The 17,766-nt window shown below is 46.8% G+C and overlaps 2 long non-coding RNA genes across 2 annotated transcripts in view; both read left to right on the forward strand.

Moving 5' to 3' along the window:
- Positions 1 to 5,516: 5,516 nt before the first annotated feature.
- Positions 5,517 to 7,745, forward strand: LOC147105987 (uncharacterized). The gene is made up of 2 exons (XR_015081471.1): positions 5,517 to 5,789; positions 7,447 to 7,745. It is a non-coding gene; the product is annotated as an uncharacterized LOC147105987 (long non-coding RNA).
- Positions 7,746 to 11,402: 3,657 nt separating this feature from the next.
- Positions 11,403 to 17,766, forward strand: part of LOC147105988 (uncharacterized) — a 310,673-nt gene continuing 304,309 nt past the window's right edge. The window contains exon 1 of the long non-coding RNA XR_015081310.1: positions 11,403 to 11,511. This is a non-coding gene — a long non-coding RNA (uncharacterized LOC147105988). The remainder of the gene's footprint in view (positions 11,512 to 17,766) is intronic.

Genomic DNA, 17,766 nt, shown 5'->3' on the forward strand with positions numbered 1-17,766 from the left:
CCATGGCTGTAGTCATTGTTATACCAGCCAATGGGGCGATTAGTCCTATATGGCGGGAGGGTTTTAGAACATAAGAACATAAGACATAGGAGTAGGAGTAGGTCATTTGGCCCCTCGAGCCTGCTCCGCCATTCAGTAAAATCATGGCTGATCTGATCTTGGCCTCAACTCCACTTCCCTGCCTGCTCCCCATAACCCTCGACTCCCTTACCTTTTGAAAATCTGTCTATCTCCACCTTAAATATATTTAATGACTCCGCCTCCACAGCTCTCTGGGGCAGAGAATTCCAAAGATTCACGACCCTCTGAGAGAAAAAATTCCTCCTCATCTCCGTTTTAAATGGGCGACTCCTTATTCTGAGACTGTGCCCCCGAGTTCTAGATTCCCCCATGAGGGGAAACATCCTCCCCGCATCTACCCTGTCGAGCCCCTTCAAAATCTTATATATTTCAATAAGATCCCCTCTCATTCTTCTAAACGCCAATGAGTATAGGCCCAACCTGCTCAACCTTTCCTCATAAGACAACCCCTTCATCCCAGGAATCAACCTCGTGAACCTTCTCTGAACTGCCTCCAAGGCAAGTATATCCTTCCTTAAATAAGGAGACCAAAACTGTATGCAGTACTCCAGGTGTGGTCTCACCAACACCCTGTACAGTTGTAATAGGACTTCCCTACTTTTATACTCCATTCCCTTTGCAATAAAGGCCAACATTCAATTTGCCTTCCTAATTACTTGCTGTACCTGCATGCTAACTTTCTGTGATTCATGTACGAGGACCCCCAGGTCCCTCTGTACCGCAGCATTTTGTAATCTCTCCCCAATTAAATAATAATTTGCTATTTTATTTTTTTATTTTATGGGCTCCCACAACACATACGATGAAGGTGGGGCCACCCACACACCCCAGACGTGGGTATCCCACTGGATCTCATCCCAGAATTCAGAGACGGGTCTCCGGTCTCCACTGAGGGTCCATTTAAAACGTAAGCTTAGTGCGAGCTGGTAATTGCTCATGGGCAGCGGGATAAATAATGTAACCCTGTGGCGGTTCCACCGGGTGTCCCTTACTATGTATATACATAATTCCCTTTAACTTACCTTTGTATGTACATAACTTACCTGTTTGGGCCGTTGCCCCTTTAACTTACCTGTTTGGGCCGTTGCCTCTTTAAGAACGCGACGTAACGCACTGACGCCACGTCGCGCATCGCGTAACACACCGAGATGCGAGCCGACCCAGCTCGGCCTTACACTCTCCCGACGGTCGCCGGCACAACTCGGCCTCCCGCTCCTGCGGTGGCCGCCGGCCCGGTTCGGCCTCCCATGCCCGCGATGGCCGCCGGCCCGGTTCGGCCGCCCGCTCTCGCGGCTTCGGCCGCAATGGCCAGCCACAGCTACGCGCCGACGCAATGGCGCAGGTCACGTGACCGCCCAAGCACGGGCAAACGCGCTAATGTCACGACGCGGTCACGTGACCACCTAAGCGCGGGAAAACGCGACCGAGCGTGATGACGTCATCACGCTCTCCACAGGACTGCGGAGTCAGTCCTCGTGGCGTCCCTGCTGGGTTAAGACGTACCTTCTGGCTCTCCTGCATCCAACTCCATTGTCTGCTGTATAACATCTGTTTCCTGCATTAAATAACTTATTGATTGTTCTCCTGAAGTCGAACTCGATTATTTAGTAGTCATTCGTCCGATACCTACCTAGGTGAACACGAACTGCTACAACCCCACTATTTAAGAAAGGAGAGAGAGAGAAAATGAGGAACTACAGACCAGTTAGCCTGACATCAGTAGTAGGGAAAATGCTAGAATCTATTATTAAGGACCTGGTACAGCGCACTTAGAAAATAATAATAGGATTGGGCAGAGTCAACACGGATTTATGAAAGGGAAATCGTGTTTGACAAATCTGTTTGAGTTTTTTGAGATTAGCAGAATAGATAAGGGGGGAACCAGTGGATGTGGTGTATTTGGATTTTCAGAAGGCATTCGATAAGGTGCCACACAAGAGGTTATTAAACAAAATTAGGGCTCATGGGATTTGGGGTAATATACTAGCATGGATTGAGGATTGGTTAACGGACAGAAAACAGAGAGTAGGAATAAACAGGTCATTTTCGGGTTGGCAGGCTGTAACTAGTGGGATACCGCAAGGATCAGTGCTTGGGCCTCAGCTATTCACAATCTACATCAATGATTTGGATGAGGGGACCAAATATAATATATCCAAGTTTGCTGATGATACAAAGCTGGGTGGGAATGTAAGTTGTGAGGAGGATGCAAAGAGGCTTCAAGGGGATATAGACAGGCTAAGTGAGTGGGCAAGAACATAGCAAATGGAATATAATGTCAGCCCTGTTGAGACCACACCTGCAGTATTGTGTACAGTTTTGGTCTCCTTACCTAAGGAAGAATATACTTGCCGTAGACCGAGTGCAACAAAGGTTCACCAGACTGATTCCTGGGATGGGGGGATTGTCCTATGAGGACAGATTGCGTAGACTAGGCCTATATTCTCCAGAGTTTAGAAGAATGAGAGGTGATCTCATTGAAACATACAACATTATTACAGGGCTTGACAGGAGAGATGCAGGGAGGATGTTTCCCTTGGCTGGGGAGTCTAGAACCAGGAGTCACAGTCTCAGAATAAGGGGTCGACCATTTAGGACTGAGATGAGGAGAAATGTCTTCACTCAGAGGGTGGTGAATCTTTGGAATTCTCTACCCCAGAGGGCTGTGGAGGCTCAGTCGTTGAGTATATTCAAGAGAGAGATCGATAGATTTTGGGATATTAAGGGAATCCAGGGATATGGGGATAGTTCAAGAAGGTGGAGTTGAGGTCGAAGATCAGCCATGATCTCATTGAATGGCGGAACAAGCTCTAGGGGCCGAATGGCCGACTCCTGCTCCTATTTCCTATGTTCTTATGATTAGTTTTGGATTACTCCAGCAGAAAGGAGCTGGCACAGGTCGAATTCCAACCAGTGCTGTAAACTTCTGCCATTCTTAATTCACTTCCTCTTCCCTTCTACTCTTTTATACCTGGATGTCCAGCACTGTTGGTCTTTGGTCTTTCACCACCGTTCTGCAGTGGGGGGGGTGGGGAATTGGTCTTCGCCATTAGTTTGGAATGGGCTCGTAGCCAATCAACCATTGTGTAACCGGGCTGCTGATTCTCTACAAGCCCATTTCACGTTACTTTGACACCCAGACAGTCTGGTAGTTACTCCGCAGTAGGGGAGTCCTTGTTGATTGGATCCCTTGCTTGCACAAGTTCACCTTGGAGCCTTCCACTCTCATCCCATTCTCTTGCCATATGTTGGCAGGGGAGTGGGAGTGGAGTTGATTGCTCCAGTTGAACTGCTCCAACACTCCCCTGGCCGGCCTCCCCTCTTCCACTCTTCATAAACTTCAGTTCGTCCAAAACTCTGCTGCCTGTGTCCTAACTCGCACCAAATCCCGTTCACTCCTCTGCTCACTGCCTACATTGGCTCGTGCTCCAGCAACATCCCGAATTTAAAATTCTCATCCTTGTTTTCAAATCTCTTCATGGCCTCGCCCTCCCTACCTCTGTAACTGTAGGAAGAATCCTCCGACCCTCCGAAATCTCTGCGCTTCTCCAATTCTGCCCTCTTACACATCCCTGATTTCCATCGCTCCACCATTGATGGCCGTACCTTCAGCTGCCTGGGCCCTAAGCTCTGGAGTTCCCTCCCTAAACCTCTCTACCTCTCTCTCCTCCTTTAAGACACTCCTTAAAACCGACCTCTCTGACCAAACTTTTGGTCCACTAGCCTAATATCTCCTTATGTGGTTCAGTGTCAAATTTTGTCTGTAACGCTCCTTTGAAGCGCCTTAGGACGTTTTACTACATTAATGGCGATATATAAACGCAATTTGTTGTTGACGAGTTAGTACCAGCGCAATTGTGATGGGCCAAATGCCCTCCTTCCGCACTGTAATTTGTGTGATTTGTAGATTTAAACTTGCTTCCAATATTTTTCAATACCCTGAAAAAAATAAGAGTATTTTGTTGACCAGTGTCCAGGATTGGTTTGGGATGGGTTTAGATCTTCAATCCCGTACTGGAACCTGCACACGTCTAGCTCGGTTGCTGAAATGGAGAAGACTGTTGAGTAAGTTTGTGACGTTACTCTGAGGTCTTGTGACACACGACAGAGGCTTCATTTCCTTCAGTTCTCCTTGATGAACTCTTGTGGGAGTATAGTCACGAGAGGACTAAAAGTTGTGGTGTTGGTCACGGTACCGATATTTTACACTCGGTCTGTCTGGGGGTATCAGTGAGCCCTTGTACACACTCGGGCATGGCTGAGTCAAGGCACACTTACACTATGACAATACATCAATGAGCTCCTGTGCACACTCAGGCATGACTGGCTCAGGGCACACTTACACTACATCAGTGCGAGGCATTTTCACTGCGCAGTGAAGCTGCATTACAGTGTAAACTGAGCCTGAATCAGGGCAAGACCTGGCCTGAGACTCCCTGGAGGAGAAATGCAACCGAGAAAGGCAATGGGCTGAACTGCGACGCACCACGTTGGGATAATTTGCCGACACCTGCCGAACAGACTTGGGTGTGAAGAATACCTTGGGAGGGGCCATCAGAAGATTGGCAGCCGTCATAGAACGACACCTCGGCCTGAGTTACGGCTTCAGGAGGGGAGAAGAAATATGCATGGCGTCTAGAAATGGCAAGCGCATCACTGAAGTGACATTTGGGATGAGTGAGAAGTATAAGATTTCATTCCCTTTCGAGGAGCCCCTTTAAATTTCAACCAGCTGGTCATTTTTTGTTTGATGTAGTACTGTATGTCGACCAGCAGATGGTGATGTTGGCCTTCCTCCTCCCCGCAGCTTCTCTGTTGAACTTGAGACTGACTGCACCGTCTCATAGTTTGTCCAGCACCTCAAAACTATAAACCTCTTATTTACAAGCTTTGGCCTGTATTTATTTCACTTTTAGTGTTCTACCCTGTGGGCTTTGGACCTTCATTGAGCTTTATCAACTCGGAAGACAACCAGAATTATGTTAAACTAATAGCCTGGAGTGAAGTTATTCATAAATACTACAGGCCCCAAAATAGCAGTAAACCTTCAAATAATTTTTTTTTTAAATCACATTTTTTAAATAAACTATAAATTAAATGAAATAACTATTTTAAACAATAATTTACATTTTTGAAAAAAATAATTTTATTTTCTAACGGGGCTAAAAATAAACTTACCTTTCTTTAAAGTATTTAAAAATAATAAACCTGTGGAAAAAATGTTTTAATTTTAATTAATTCACCACTTACCTTGTAAAAAGCAGGCCTTACACCTGCTTTTTACACGTCTAACTCCTGGAGACTTACCCTCCCGGGAAAACCTGTAAAAAAAAACGAAGTTCGATGCACACGCGCAGCCTCCCCCGCGCACGTGTTCGACCTCTGAACCCCTGCTTTCAGGGGAACGGAAGTGCCGGTTTCCCGCGCACGCGCAGTGCATGCAGGAAACCGGCACTTCCATTGGGCCTACGGGTGAGTACCCCGTGCGTACTCACCCGTGGAGACCCGAATATCTGGGCCAATGATGCCCAACCCCGCTATAAATCTCAACTCATAATTAAGTTATTCTAAGTGGTAATCTAATGTGCTGGCGAGGCAGTTCAATGGCCCTCTGGTGGGGGGAATCCAGAACAAAGGGACATAATCTTAAAGTTAGAGCTCGGCCATCTTGGAGTGAAATCAGGCAGGAAGCACTTTTCCACGCAAAGGTTAGTGGAAATCTGGAACTCTCTTTCCCAAAAGGCTGTGGATCCTATTCTTATGGTCCTAATGTGTTCCCATGTGGATATTTGCTGAAACATTGGGGACCTTGGGGAACCATAGCTTTGTACAATGGAGCCTCATGGACACATACAAAGTTTAAATCCCGTGTTCCCATTAACTTGCATGGATCTCAAGTTGCAGATATTAACACATCTTGGTGTTCTTGGCATTTCCTACATTACTACAGCGCCCACACTTCAAAAGTAATTCATTAGCTGTAAAAGCACTTTGGGACGTCCTGCGGTTGTGAAAGTCGCTATATACATGCAAGTGCTTTCATTTTCTGCTTCAGGATTTATATACCAAATGACAAGCAAAACCTACTTTCCAAACCTCTAGGCTCACAATATTCACATTTGGCAAATAAGTGGATAAGAAATATAAGCACCAACAGGAGTGAGTCAGCTGGGCTTCAAGGGTTGGCCGGTCGGGGCTTGGTACCCACAGCCTGCAGTTGGGATACCCTTCTTCACATTGCACCTAAAAACACAACTCTTGGACCAGCCCTTTGGTCAAGCTGCCTAATCCTCTCCCTTCCTGGCACAGTGTCTCTTTCCCTATGCCTAGTTGTGAAGCATCACAGGATGTTTCTTTGAAGGCTCTGAACCCGTTCGGTTGTAAATTGTTGCTGATTTATGAAGTGATAATCGAGATACAATGTGAACACATGCATTATGCACAAGGTTTGCCTGTTCGGATGAAATGATAATACATTTAACTGAAACTGTACAGCTGAACCGATCAGACCAGTCTCTGAGCCAGGATTTTGACTTCATCCTTGTTTCTGTATTCCTCCCTCCCTCCCTCCTTTTCTTCCTTCCTCTCTTTTTCCCTGTTCCCTTTCTTTTCCTTTGTTTCTTTCTCTCTTTTCTTTCTTCATTTCCTCCCTTTCTTCCTTCCTCCACTTTCTTTCCTTCGTTCTTCCTGTTCCCTTTTTTACAGTTCCATTTCCTATCTTTCCTTCCCTTTTCCCATTTTGTTTTTCCCCTTCTCGAGGCTCCCATCTGAAGAGTGCCCAGTTGGACGAGGTGCCAGAGGGCCTCCTGCATCCAGGGAACTTTATGCCAGCAACAGTCCCTATTTCATTTGTTCTCTTAGAAAATGAATCAGAATTAAAAAGTTCTTAAAGCAGCTTTGTGTTTGCGCTTTGTTGAAACACAACCCCTAAAGAAAGACAGACTTGCATTTACAGCCAATGAAGTACTTTTGAAGTGTAGTCTCTGTTGTAATGTAGGAAACACAGCAGCTAATTTGCGCACAGCAAGCTCCCACAAACAACAACAGATAATCTTCAGATAATATTTCAAAATAGTGGAATGGGATCTTTTACATCCACTTGTGAGGTTATTTGAAGAAGAGCAGGGGAGTTCTACCCAATGTCCTGACCAATATTTTTCCCTCAACCAACTAACACAGATCCTCTGGTCATTATCACATTGCTGTTTCTGGGAGCTTGCTGTGCGGAAATTGGCTGCCGCGTTTCCCACATTACAACAGTGACTACACTTCAAAAATACTTCATTGGCTGTAAAGTGCTTTGGGACGTCCTGAGATTGTGAAAGATGCTATATAAATGCAAGTCTTTCGTCCTTTCTTTTACAGGGAGCAAGGAATGATGAGACGGAGAAGGAAAATATAACGCAAAGCATTCTGGGATGGCCTGCAAACAACAGACCCGCTTGTCATCCTACTGAACTCCACAAATAAACACTAAAGCCTGCACATCTGCCGATGCACTTTATTATGGTCATATTTATGCTAATATATATGTACAAATGTATGTTGAAATGTTTAAGTGTCCTAATCCAAATTGTACACTCTCGGGAGCCGCAAGCCTACATTTCGTTGTACTGCACTTGTGCACTAACAATGACAATAAAAGTTGATTTGATTTGATTTGATTTGATTTGTTGCCTCTGGCTTCATGCATAGATTTCCGCTGCACACCCATGTCAGAGGCCGATTGATATTAATCACATCAGACTGAGTTACCAAACAAATTTATTCATGCGTACATTTAAAATATATATAGTAGCAGTAAAGTTGGCAAGTCAGTTCAATAGGAGAGCAGTTTGGAAACAGATCGTGAAAGAGTTGAGTTGTCAACCCAGTCAGTGGAATGCCTTTGAAGCCAGTGAAGGTAATGGATCACAGACCGTCTTTGGTGGCTCAGCTATACCCTCATTCCTAACAGCTGCTATCATCTTTGGAATGATGTAGACATTCCTACGTACAGAGCTAGCACCTTGGCTTGACAACTGAATCGAACTCATAACTAACTAGAATATCAGAACTGCCCAAACCTTTTATTTCCCCCATCCCCTTTGGTATGCAGTCTAGCTCTTTGAGAAGCCAATTTACCAGATTAAGGCAAATCATTCTCACAATGGAGTTTAGTTATTTATCACATACAAAAGGCCTGTCGAAGACCAGCTGGAGGAATAGATGAGGGCTGTCTAAACTAAGGTTGAACTAAATAGATTGTGATGTCGATTAACTCACCTGCTGAGATGTGTTTCTAGCATGTGGGTCTTTTTTTTTGACAGGCGCAATGTTGCAAACAATTTTTAATTGGCTTCCTTCTGGAACTCTCTCCCCCCCACCCCCCACCCCACCCCGAAAAAAGGTGGTGGAAGCTGGAGGTCAATTGAAATACTCAAGACTGAGAGCGATAGTTTTTCGTTAGCTAAGGGTATCAAGGGCTACGGAGCTAAGGTGGGTAAATGGAGTTGAGGTACAGATCACCATGATCTTAATGAATTGAATGGCGGAGCAGGCCTATGTTCTGATAAGCTTCAGCTGGGGTCACAGAGGAACTAATGCCAATATCCCAGCATCCAATGGAAGAAGTCATTTTGATGGTTCTGTTAAAAGAGTCTGGGGGAGAAATTGGGTATGTAGCGCCACCTGTTAGCGCCTAAAGAGGGCAGTCAGTGGCTGTAGCGCCACAGGCTGCACCTCCCGCGATATTCAGCGGGGGCGCTAATGGTGGCGTTAGCCTGTTGTGCTGCGCCGCCACCGATGACATCATCGGTGCGCGCAGCACCCCATTAGCGCCACAATCGCGATATTTGGTAGTGAACGTCGCTGTAGCGCCGTTCGCTACCCGCGCCCGGTTCACGGGGCCTTGCTGTGCCGGCAGTGGCGCAAGTTAAGGTGGAGGTGCGGGGCGGCTGCTTTTTTCGGCGGCCGCCTGCCAGCACCTCCGTCCCCGGCCTCCTGATCACCCCCCCCCGCGGCATTGCCGGCTGTTTCCCGAGAGCCCGGCACTTCTCCTCAGTGCCGGGCTCTTTTGCCAGCACCCGCGATCGGGGATCGCGCTGTTGCAGGCACCTCCCCCTTAACAATGGGAGGAAGGCCTGCAGTACCGCAGCGCGCCATGCCGCAGCGTGTGGCGCTGCGGCACGTTGCGCTGCGATATTCAGTTTCAACGCCCTAAGAGGGACGCGGAGCACCTCGAGCCTCGCCCCGTCTCCCTCTAGGGGCGCTGAAACTGAATTTCTAGCAATCGGTATTACTCCGAATGCTGCGCAAAAATCAGCGCCCAGGCGAACTTGGCGCCACTTTGGCGCCTCAACCAAATTTCTCCACCCGTAAACTACATTAAATTACATAGAATTATACAGCACAGAAACACATTTGACTGAATAGGTCTGTGCCAGTGTTTATGCTCCATGTACGGAGCTAGCTGTGGCTCAGTCGGTAGCCCTCTTGCCTTTCAGTTAGAAGGTTGTGGGTTCAAGTACCCACTTTGGAGACTTGAGCACAAAGTCTAGGCTGATGCACCAGTGCAGTGCTGAGGGAGTGCTGCACTGTTGGAGGTGCTGTCTTTTGGATGAGACGTTAAACTGAGGCCCCGTCAGCCCTCTCAGATGAACATGAAAGATCCCATGGCTCTATTTTGAAGAAGAGCAGGGGAGTTCTGCCCGATGTCCTGGCCAAAACTTATCCCTCAACCAACATCAAAAACAGATGGTCTGGTTATTACCGCATTGCTGCTTGTGGGACCTTGCTGTGTACAAATTGGTTTCTGTGTTTCTTATATAACAACTGTGACTACATTTCAAAAGTACTCCATTTGAGGTAAAGTGCTTTGGAACGTCCTGAGGTCGTGAAAGGCGATATATAAATGCAAGTCTTTATTTTTTTCTTTGTTACTTCATCTCATCCTATCAGCATATCTTTCTTTTCCTTTCTCCATCATGTAGTTATCTAGGTTCCCCTTAAGTGCATCTATAACTGAAACACTCCATTTGTGTCAAATTACACATAATTGTACAGTAAATTGCAACCAAATCCAACAGGACTGGGGACTGGGGCATCCCATAATTGTGTGTGTGTGTGTGATGTGAACATGAAACTGGTGCAAGGAAAGGGGCTGGTTGTTCGATCGAATGGACGGTCTACAAGGTGATGGTTGCTACAGGAGAAGGAAGGAGGAACACAAAGCCTGGTGAAAACACAGAGACTAAAAAAGTTGTGAAAAGGATCAAAGTTTGACACGATATTACAGGCATGGTAAAACAAGCACATTACTAGTTAGCAGGGAGCAGGGGGCGTGATGCTGCGATCAAATGCATTCAGTGGCTGAGGGCACATCTGGGGTTTGGCCTTCCAACCCCGACACCCAAAAGACAAGAAATTCTGGGCGATGAGTCCTGGGCTAGGGAAAGGGAATGCACCGGTACCACCCCACCCAGAAGAAACGTTGTTGTCCCTATGGCTCTCCTCCAAAGGGGGCTGATTTAAAAAACCTTTAAAAGCAACTAATGGCCAAACCTTCAGGAATTAAGGCCGAGATCCCCAGGTTGTCCTCAATTGCTCCAGTAGGCCGGTCTAACCAGGCGTAGCTATGCCAATCATACGATGGGTCCCTCTAAAAGTCTGTGGGCCCAATAATTCCCATCGTAGGGAGCCCCCATCCCCGGTCCTGACCCCCGTCACCCCCTTTATGACAGTGGCCTTGTAAGGGAAGGGTGGAGGCACCATCTTCAAAGAACCATCCCAGAAAGTTGGTGGCTAATTTGGGAGTTGGCGTGACTGGGCACCGGCCCAGTTTCTGAAGGAGTATGCCACAACAGTCACAGTCTAGATCATAATACTCGACAAGTGAATTTTATACAAAAGGCAGTGAGAGGGATTGAAATATCTGACAGCAGTATTGCAGATTTTGAAGGCAAGTTCCTGAAATTGTTCCCACCAGATAAATCTTGTAAAGTTCCCACGGTGCAATCTGGGGCTCCTTCTGCTTTAAGTCATAATCCAGTGCATTGCTGCTTTAAGATGAGCAGGCATGCTCAGTAGGACTGGCGGGGGATCCAGAACTACACCGGGTAGCCAGTTTGAAACTAAATAGTTGCTACGATAGTCAGGAGAATGGAAACCCTTGAACTTTCACTGTGCTGTTGCAATGGCCAATGCAATTGTTTCTGGAAGATTACAAAGGCAAACTGTTATCAGTTTTCTGCAACAAATGTCTCAGCTTTTGTGCTTTAGTAAAAATGTCACGATCCTGGAAACTGAATGTCTAAAAACAATCACTTGTGTGGAATGTCGATGGTCTTCCAAGAGTTTGGTTCCCTTTGGATTGCTTGGGAGGAGAAGACACGGAGCTTCATATAACACCTTGAGTTGGAGAGGTGAACCAGGTCACCCAATGGAGTGGAAGTAAGTTGTTATTTGTGCTGAGTGTAGTAAAATCAGAAAGTCTTCTGGTTCCCTAACTTAGTTTGAATTTATGCAGATGGTGTTTGGCAAAAAAGTTTGTTTTATGTCACTGGCACTGCTTTGCAGTCCTGACACAATTTGGCAGGAATTAAACTTGGAAAGGAAAAATATTTAATATTGGGAAGGCTTTGGGTGTTTCTGATAGCTGTGGGGTTGGTAGATGTACCAGTCACTCTACAACATGGCTGTAAAGGTGTTTTTGAGAGAGGATTGGTTCCACTCTTTCGAGTGTGGGGAGGACATTTACCTCTTGTCCTCCTGATTCTAGGTCTTGGTCTGATCTGTAACTGTGTTTGCATTTTACAACACAAACCGAGATTTCCTCCAGTTAGTGTTTTGGGATATGGTTTACTTTCATAATGATGTTTAAGGCTACAAAGTTTTTTTTTAAAAGCTGGCTCTTGCACACATTTCATTTGACATCCAATCCTAAGAGTGCTCCAGGCTGCTTTGGTCTGACACAGGCAAAATAATTGTACTAAAGTCAAGGCAAGATGTATTCATGTTGAAGAAGGGAGTCAGCAGAGTGCTAGGTACCTCCATCAATCTTGGAATGATTTTTGGGATCTCCTTTGGGGGGAATTTTAACCCCAAAAAATGGGTGGGTTGGAGTCGGATGGGAGGTTAAAGTGGTAAAAATCCGAATCCCGACCCCAACTCGCCTCCAACCCGCCCACTTCCAGTTTTAACGGCGGTAGGACGGGGGGCGGGAGGACAACCTGCTCCCAGGAGGCGGGTTGGCACTTTAAAGTGAGCCCGAGGCGCAAGTAGGCCCCACAGCAGCAGCAGTGGCGACGGCAGTGTGGACCTGGGAGGAGCGGCGAGGCGGCGGCGGTGGTATAAAGTGAGCCTGAGGCGCAGGTAGGCCCCACAGCAGCAGCGGCAGTGCGGACCTGGGAGGAGCGGCGAGGCGGCGGCGGCGGTATAAAGTGAGCCTGAGGCGCAGGTAGGCCCTACAGCAGCAGCAGCGGCGGCGGCAGTGCGGACCTGGGAGGAGCGGCGAGGCGGCGGCGGCGGTATCAACTCAGCACCAGCAGAATTTTCAAAGAGTGATGTCAGAAGTCAAAAGTGACGTCGGCACAAGGGGAGGGAGCTGATTGAGGCCAGTGTCGGGAGGAGCAGAGAGCGGCAGTACAAGGTTTACCAATCTCACAGACTGGCGGTGGCGTGCCGGAGCCACGTCATGATTCACAAAGTGACGCGGGCAAGAGGAAGCAGCTGATTGGGTGAGTACGGCCAGGTGAGTATTTATACTAAATTACAGTCAGGAAACTCAAACCAAACATCACAACAAGTTCTGACAGAGTCACTCCATTCATCAGGACCCGAATATCATCGGCCTTTGAATGTGGAAGGAGAAATGTTTGTCTGTTCTGTCTGTGGGAAAAGATTAATAGTTATAAAATTTAGACAGTTAAGATTAATAATTATAAAATTTAGAAGGTCTTAATTTTTGTGGTTATAGTTTCAAAGGTCTCTGTTGTGTATCGGGGAGTGCTAGTAACCAAGGGCCCTTGAGTATATCATTTAATTGTAGTGTAATTAGTGGTATTGATTTGATTTAAATTAATTTAAATTAATTAAAGGGTAAGTCATGGCAGGGCAGCTCAGTCCCGTGGCATGCGCCTCCTGCGCTATGTGGGAAATCAGGGACACTTCCTGTGTCCCTGACGACCATGTGTGTGGGAAGTGTATCCAGCTGCAGCTACTGACAGACCGCATTGCGGCACTGGAGCTGTGAATGGATACATACTGGGGCATTTGCGATGCTGAGAACATCATGGATAGCACGTTTAGTGAGTTGGTCACACCGCAGGTAAAGGCTGCACTGGCAGGAAGTGAATGGGTGACCGCCAGGCAGAGTAGTAGGCACAGGCAGGTAGTGCAGGGGTCCCCTGTGGCCATCCCCCTCTCAAACAGATATACCACTTTGGATATTGTTGAGGGAGATGGCTTATCGGGGGAAGTCAGCAGCAGCCAACTTCCTGACACCATGGGTGGTTCTGCTGCACAGGACGGGAGGAAAAAGACTGGGAGAGCTATAGTAATAGGGGATTCTATTGTAAGGGGAATAGATAGGCGTTTCTGCGGCCGCAAACGAGACTCCAGGATGGTATGTTGCCTCCCTGGTGCAAGGGTCAAGGATGTCTCAGAGCGGCTGCAGGGCATTCTGGAGGGGGAGGGTGAACAACCAGTTGTTGTGATGCATATAGGTACCAACGATATAGGTAGAAAATGGGATGAGGTCCTAAAAGCTGAATATAGGGAGCTAGGAGGTAAATTTAAAAATAGGACCTCAAAGGTAGTAATCTCAGGATTGCTACCAGTGCCACGTGCTAGTCAGAGTAGAAATAGAAGGATATTTCAGATGAATACGTGGCTAGAGGAATGGTGCAAGGGGGAGGGATTCAAATTCCTGGGACATTGGAACCAGTTCTGAGGGAGGTGGGACCAGTACAAACTGAACGGTTTGCACCTGGGCGGGACCGGGACCGCTGTCCTAGGGGGAGTGTTTGCTAGTGCTGTTGGGGAGGGTTTAAACTAAAATGGCAGGGGGTTGGGAACCTGTGCAAGGAGTCAGGGGAAACTGAAGCAAGGATAGAAACAAAAGACAGGAAGGAGAAAAGCAAAAGTGGAAGGCAGAGAAATCAAGGGTATAAATCAAACAGGGCTACAGTAAATAATAATTTTAAAAGGACTAAGAGTGTTAAAAAAACAAGCCTGAAGGCTTTGTGTCTTAATGCGAGGAGCATTCGTAGTAAGGTGAATGAATTAGCTGCGCAAATAGATGTAAACGGATATGATGTAATTGGAATTATGGAGACATGGTTCCAGGGTGACCAAGGCTGGGAATTCAACATCCAGTGGTATTCAATATTCAGGAAGGACAGGCAAAAAGGAAAAGGAGGTTGAGTAGCATTGTTGGTTAAAGAGGAGATTAACACATAGTAAAGAAGGATATTAGCTCTGATGATGTGGAATCTGTATGGGTAGAACTGAGAAATACCAAGGGGCAGAAAGCATTAGTGGGAGTTGTATACAGACCCCCAAACAGTAATGCTGAGGTTGGGGATGGCATTAAATGGGAAATTAGAGACACGTGCAATAAGGGCACACCAGTTATCATGGGTTACTTTAATCTACATATAGATTGGGCTAACCAAATTAGTAACTATAACGTGGAGGAATTCCTAGAGTGTGTATGGGATGGTTTCCTGGACCAATATGTCGAGGAACCAACTAGAGATCAGGCCATCTTATACTGGGCATTATGTAATGAGAAAGGATTAATTAGCAATCTTGTTGGGCGAGGCCCCTTGGGAAGGAGCGATCATAATATGATAGAATTCTTCATTAAGATGGAGAGTGAAGTAGTTGACTCAGAGATTAGGGTCCTGAATTTAAATAAAGGAAACTACAAAGGTATGAGGTGCGAGTTGGCTAGAATGGATTGGGGAACGTTACTTAAAGGGTTGACGGTGGATAGGCAATGGCAAACATTTAAAGATTGCATGGATGAACTACAGAATTTGTTCATCCCTGTTTGGCATAAAAATAAAACAAAAAAGGTGACTCAACCGTGGCTAACAAGGGAAATTAGGGATAGCATAAGATCCAAAGAGAGGACATATAAATTGGCCAGAAAAAGCAGCAAAACTGAGGATTGGGAGCAGTTTAGGATTCAGCAAAGGAGGACAAAGGGGAATTAAGAGGGGGGAAATAGAATATGAGAGTAAGCTTGCAGGGAATATAAAAACTGACTGTAAAAGCGTCTATAGATATGTGAAGAGAAAAAGATTGGTGAAGTCAAGCATAGGTCCCTTGCAGTCAGAATCAGGGGAATTTATAATGGGGAACAAAGAAATGGCTGACCAATTAAATACATACATTGGTTCTGTCTTCACAAAGGAGGACACAAATAACCTTCCAGAGATTTTGGGGAACATCAGGTCTAATGGATCAGTATTTATAGGGAAATGGTGTTAGGGAAATTGACGGGATTGAAGGCCGATAAATCCCCAGGGCCTGATAATCTACATCCTAGGGTACGTAAGGAAGTGGCCCTAGAAATACTAGATGCATTGCTGGTCATCTTCCAAAATTCTATAGACTCTGGAATAGTTCCCATGGATTGGAGGGTAGCTAATTTAACCCCACTATTTAAAAAAGGTGGTAGAGAGAAAACGGGGAATTATAGACCGGTAAGCCTGACATCGGTAGTGGGGAAAATGCTCGAGTCCATTCTAAAAGATGTAATAGCAGAGCACTTGGAAAACAGTGACAGGATCGGACAAAGTCAACATGGATTTACAAAAGGTAAATCATGCTTGACTAATCTACTGGAATTTTTTGAGGATGTAACTGGTAGAATAGATAAGGGAGAACTAGGGGATGTGGTGTATTTGGATTTTCAGAAGGCTTTCGATAAGGTCCTGCATAAGAGATTGGCGTGCAAAATTAAAGCACATGGGATTGGTGGTAAGGTATTGACTTGGATAGAGAACTGGTTGGCAGACAGGAAGCAAACAGTTGGAATAGACGGGTCTTTTTCCGAGTGGCAGGCAGTGACTAGTGGGGTACCGCAGGGATCGGTGCTAGGACCCCAGTTATTCACAATATATTAATGATTTAGACGAGGGAACTAGATGTAATATCTCCAAGTTTGCAGACGACACAAAGCTGGGTGGTCATGTGTGCTGTGAGGAGGATGCAGAGAAACTCCAGTATGATTTGGACAGGTTGGGTGATTGGGCAGATGCACGGCAAATGCAGTATAATGTGGATAAATGCGAGGTTATCCACTTTGGTGGCAAAAACAGGAAGACAGATTATTATCTGAACGGCAATAGATTGGGAAAAGGGGAAGTGCAACGAGACCTGGGTGTCCTTGTGCACCAGTCACTGAAGGTAAGCATGCAGGTGCAGCTGGCGGTTAAGAAGGCAAATGGTATGTTGGCCTTCATAGCAAGACGATTCGAGTACAGGAGCAAGGATGTCTTGCTGCAGTTGTACAGGGCCTTGGTGAGACCACACCTTGAGTATTGTGTGCAGTTTTGGTCGCCTTATCTGAGGAAGGATGTTCTTGCCATGGAGGGAGTGCAGCGAAGATTCACCAGACTGATACCTGGGATGGCAGGAATGACGTATGAAGAGAGATTGAGTCAATTAGGCTTATATTCACTACAGTTTAGAAGAATGAGAGGGGATCTCATTGAAACTTATAAAATTCTAACAGGATTAGACAGACTAGATGCAGGAAGGATGTTCCCGATGGCGGGGGAGTCCAGAACCAGGGGTCACAGTCTAAGGATAAGGGGTAAGCCATTTAAGACTGAGATGAGGAGGAATTTCTTCACCCAGAGAGTGGTGAACCTGTGGAATTCTCTACCACAGAAGGCAGTTGAGGCCAATTCATTAAATATATTCAAGAAGGAGTTAGGTATATTTCTTAAGGCTAAAGGGATCAAGGGATATGGGGAGAAAGCAGGGACAGGGTACTGAATTTGGATGATCAGCCATGATCTCATTCAATGGCGCAACAGGCTCGAGGGGCTGAATGGCCGACTCCTGCTCCTATCTTCTATGTTTCTATGTAAATATTATAATGAGACTTTGTGCCTCATTTTGAAGCTCCATTTTAAATTTATCTCTGGGCGGCCGGGTTTCCCGGGCCTCGGGGAACTCGCCAGTTAAAGGAAGACAAGGACTGCTGGATCCAGGAGCTAAGTGCCTTTCCACTTACCTGCTGGAACCAGCGTTCCTGCCTCACCAATCCCCAACGGTTAAACCCCCTCCTAACCCTTCCGACCCCTCCCCACCCCCACGAGGCCTTCGGACTCTGACCCCCCCCCCCCAGCCTCTGATCTCGGGGCCCACCTCCGGCCCCTGATCCCCAGCCTCCTCACCCGGCCTTCCGGCCCCCATCCCCCGCACACCCCCACCTCCGGCCTCCGATCCCCCCTCCAGCCTCCGATTTCCGTCCCGATCCCCCATCTAACCTCCATCCTTCCGACCCCCTCCGACGATCACCAGGCTTCTGACTCCCCCCCACCCGATACCGACCTTCCGACTTCTCCCCCGATCCCATCCTCCCTTCTCTCTGCGGCCTGGTGCCGCAGGCCTACCCACCCGACAGCCAGCCAGCCTCTCCATCTGGCTGGCTGTGGGTGGGAAACAGAGAAGCAAAATGTTAAT

The sequence above is a fragment of the Somniosus microcephalus genome, chromosome 16 (assembly GCF_052327205.1).
Source record: "Somniosus microcephalus isolate GS21.2 chromosome 16, FLI_Smic_1.0, whole genome shotgun sequence".
NCBI classification, from domain to species: Eukaryota; Metazoa; Chordata; class Chondrichthyes; order Squaliformes; family Somniosidae; genus Somniosus; species Somniosus microcephalus.